Consider the following 5,000-nt stretch of genomic DNA (forward strand, 5'->3'; position numbering starts at 1 on the left):
CTACTACCACCACTACCACTACCACTACTACCACCACTACCACTACTACCATCACTACCACTACTATTACTACCACTACTACTACTACTACTACTACTACTACTACTACTAATATTACTACTACTACTACTATTACTACTACTACTACTACTACTACTACTACTATGACTACTACTACTACTATGACTACTACTACTACTATTACTACTACTACTACTACTACTACGACTGCGACTACTACCACTACCACTACGACTACGACTACTACGACTACTACTACTACTAATACCACCACTATAACTACTACTACTACTACTACTACTACTACTACTACTACTACTACCACAACTACTACTACTACTACCACTACCACTACCACAACTACTACTACCACTATCACTACTACTACTACTACTACTACTACTACTACTACTACTACTACTACTACTACTACTACTACCACCACCACTACTACTACTACTACTACTACTACTACTACTACTACTACTACTACTACTACTAATACTACTACTACTACTGCTGCTGCTGCTACTGCTACTACTACTACTACTACTACTACTACTACTACTACTACTACTACTACTAACACTACCACCACTAATACCACTACTACTACTACTACTACTACTACTACTACTACTACTACTACTACTACTACTACTACTATTACTACTACTACTACTACTACCACTACTACTAACTACTAACTACTAACTACTACTACTACTACTACTACTACTACTACTACTACTACTACTACTACTACTACTACTACTACCACCACTACTACCACTACTAACTACTAACTACTAACTACTACTACTACTAACTACTACTACTACTACAACTACTACTACTACTACTACTACTACTACTACTACTACGACGACGACGACGACGATATATATATATATATATATATATATATATATATATATATATATATATATATATATATATCACAAGAGCAGCAAACCAGTCTATTGTCGCCGTAAGCCAGCGCTTCAAGAACTGTACAAGAGATATTGTTTAAGTAAAATGGAGAAATATTGAAGGATGACAATTACCCCCTTCGCAAATACATTAAGTTCTCCATGAGGAGCCGTCGCCTTATATCTATAAAACCAAAGATAACACGTCACCTTAATTCATTTTTGCCACATGGTGTTCGAATTTTTAACGCGCAACTGTGATTTAAATGAAATACTACTATTTCTTAAATATACACTCACAAGTTCGGACTAGAGGCTAGAGGTATGGCCTATCTCAATTTATCAAATTAATATATTCTTGAACATTTGCATATAATATATTATGTGTATACATTGTCGCCATAGATTGTGTTTATACATTTTTATGCATGTCACGTCTGTAAACGAATTTCCATTTTTTTATTTTTTGATGAATAGAGTATATATATATATATATATATATATATATATATATATATATATATATATATATATATATATATATATATATATATATATATATATATATATATGTATATATATATATATATATATGTATATATATATATATGTATATATATATATATATATATATATATATATATATATATATATATATATATATATATGTATATATACATGCACACTTGTTCAGATCTACTTTGTCTTACACCGGTGCCTGCTCCTTAATCTCTCCGTTCATTACGAAAGTCAAATATCTTATCGTAATGTCTACATAGATATCTAATACGTTTCTTCGTTCAGGGTCAATGCTATTTATAGATTGTCATGTTATCAATGGAATTTGACCTCCGGCAACTTGTTTTTGACCTACTTGTCCAAAGTTGTTATCATAGAGTGGCTCAATGGCTCAACTGTCAGTTAATTAGCAGTTGCCTTTTTGTCAGATTGCTGTGGGTTCGAACCTGTTTGTGCGGCTATGTGGTATGACACTCGCTTTCGGATCGGAAGGTCCTGTGTTCGAGCCTCGCTCAGTGGGCGCATAGTTGAGTCCTTGGAAAAGGCTCTTTACTCAAATTCTCTCACCGTACTCAGGTGTAAAATGAGTACCTGGCCGTCAACAGCGTTGTCTCTGTCCGAAAAAAATTGTAATACCGCCTAACAGGCGTCCAACATGTTAAATGTTGCTGTTGGCCAGGGACCCCTGTAAAGCGCTTTGACCACGTTTAGTGGATATTGCGCTTTATAAAAGCTCATTAAAATTAATTTTATTTAAACTTGTTTGTTTTTAAGGGTTTTTCATCGCTTGAAACACATTTAAGTAAAATATCAGCGCCAGTAAAAAGAAAGAAAATGGGATAGTAAAAAAGTTATATAGAATTACAATCAAAGCACCGAAGAAAAGGTAAGACAAAGGGCAAATTATAATATCAAATTATATGGAAAAGATTGATGAAAGTTTCAAGAGCACGCTATCAGTGTACATAGTTTCTTCTTCTTCTTCTTCGTTCCTCTGATGGACATCTATGGCTGCAGTCCGACATCTGCTATGAAGTCTGTGGTCCGCTTTAGGTCCTCAGCCTCACCATAGAGCTTTGTGTTGAGTGTTGTAGGGGTGACCCAGTAGTTCGAACGTTGCACGTTGTATAATGGGCAATCCATAAGCACATGTAAAGTGGGTACATAGTTTGAGATTACCTATTGTTTTTGTTTTTTGTTTGTTTTTAAGGGTTTTACGTATTACGGCGCTTGCAAACACATTTAGCTTATAACAGCGCCAGTAAAAGGAAAAAATGGGATAGTAAAAAGTTCTAGAATTACAATTAAAGCACCCAAGAAAAAGTAAGACAAAGGGGAACTGGGAACAAATAGGGATCAGATGTAGATTCCAAGAGAAAACCATCAATGTAATTAGTTTGAGATCACCTATAAGTCTCATCGGACACAAGCACAAAATCCAACAAAGAGAAATACACTCAAATGCTTACATTATACATTCAAAATAACAAATATAATAATACATAACAGAGATGATTTACAAGGGAAAAAATATAATCTCTCAAAACAATAACCATGCATTGTACTGTTTCCATCCCAGCTAGGACTCCGGCCAGGACCAGGACAGACCAAGTAATCTCATTCCAAGGCAAAGACAGAAAGCATGTTGGCAAACATATATAGGGGGATAGAAGACACAGTACGTACCTCCCTGCCCACTATAGGAGGCGAGGAACCCCATGAGATCACCTAAAAGTCACAACCAGACACAAGCACGGGATCCCATTAAGAGGAACACACTCAAAATGTTTACAAATCCTTATATTAGTGCCTGACATAATCAATCGGAATGTGAAAATTTTATATTTGCATTTTTTTGCATTTTCTGAAAGAATACTATGCTCCCCAGAGAATTTATTTTAATCTTTAATTGAAGTAAATCGAATGATATTTCATGAAGCTATGGCCAGATGTATGGGAAAGGTATCCAGCAATTTTTCTCAAATTCATACTTTTTCAACTTGACTAGCTGTAAAAAATATTTAGAAGTGAAATTAAGCTTTGATATTTCCCGAAGATGCGGTCTAGTGGTATGACACTCGCTTTTGGATCGGAAGGTCCTGGTTTCGAGCCTCGCTCGGCGCATAGTTGAGTCCTTGGAGAGGCTCTTAACTCACATTCTCTCACCGTACTCAGGTGTAAAATGAGTACCTGGTTAACAGCGTTGTCTCTGTCCGAAAAAATTGTAACATCGCCTAACAGGCGACAAGTCCCGTCCTAAATGTTAAATGTTGCTGTTGGCCAGGGACCCCTTGTAAAGCGCTTTGAGGACATTTAGTGGATATTGCGCTATATAAAAGCTCAATTTATGTACAAAAGGGTTGATTTAATCATAATTAATGACAAGAACTCATTTTTGATAAAAATTGACTTTCTAACTAAACTTGTCAATATCTCAGTTCAACCCTTTCACCATCCGACTGATTATGTAACTCAATGTAATATTCAAAACAAAAAAATATAACATACCACTGGCTACACCGCATAGTAGCGCAATTTTCATTCATTTTTTAGCATCTGAACCACCCTGACATAATATTGCCCGTTTTGGGACGATGGGTCACATTTAATTGCATAGAAAGATCGAGGTTGACGTCACCCAGCTCTTTGTTATTGTTTTTAGACAGCCACTTTGTGATAAGTTCTCAGCAGATCATACCAATATCAGACAATAAACGTTAAATGTTACACACAACTTTGTGAGTTCGTTGGTATCGCAACCCTCACCTTACCAACCATAAGAAAATCGTCACAAACGTTACGATGCCACCGACAGTTTTCTCATTCTGATTTCTCTTATACATCACAAAATGTAAAGAAATGCTTTGATTACAGCTATGTATACTAAACACTGTTTTGTAGACATCATTTCGCTGAACATTCTGTATAGAATGCACTGTTACTTTTTTGTTTGAGTAAGACAATTCTATTCTTGTGTTGGGTAGGAATGGCATTTTCGGTGGAAATTCTAAAAATAGCTGGCAAGGAGAGAGTTAAACTTGGCTGGCGGATGTTGTGAGTCTTTTACCTAAACGGATAGCATCAATAGCCACGTTTTTTTTTCGGCCAAATTGAGAGAAGCGTCGTTTTGTCATAGTTTTGCTGTGTCTAAAGTAAATATCGATAAGATTACTACACGGACGTGCTGATGACGTCATAGTGTGTGATATCCATTGGCGGTCCAACTTAACCCCTTAGCTTGAGGCCATAGTTTGATTTAGATTTAAGTTTCGTAACGGTCCATGGTATGGTGTGTGTGCACATTTAATGTGTGTGTGTATGTGTGTTGTGTGTTTGTGTGTGTGGTCAGTCAACAACATTGAAGGGTTCTCTGGTTATGAAATAAAACATTCTGTGGGGATGACCCATAATATCCACGAGCTGAGTCATTGATCACATGACTAAATTATATTCTTTAACTTTTTCAAGTCATTTTCAAGTTTTTTCCCCCCAAACTTCACACCCAACTAACACAAATATATTTTTTAT

General features: G+C 35.8%; 1 protein-coding gene across 4 annotated transcripts in view; it reads right to left on the minus strand.

Annotated features, from left to right (window-relative positions):
• LOC144959764 (multidrug resistance-associated protein 1-like) overlaps positions 1–5,000 on the minus strand; it is an 80,473-nt gene that overhangs the window by 53,937 nt on the left and 21,536 nt on the right. The window lies entirely within an intron of this gene.

Source organism: Berghia stephanieae, chromosome 14, assembly GCF_034508935.2.
Source record: "Berghia stephanieae isolate SIO BIC M18660-M18661 chromosome 14, UCSD_Bste_1.3, whole genome shotgun sequence".
In the NCBI taxonomy this organism is placed as follows: domain Eukaryota; kingdom Metazoa; phylum Mollusca; class Gastropoda; order Nudibranchia; family Aeolidiidae; genus Berghia; species Berghia stephanieae.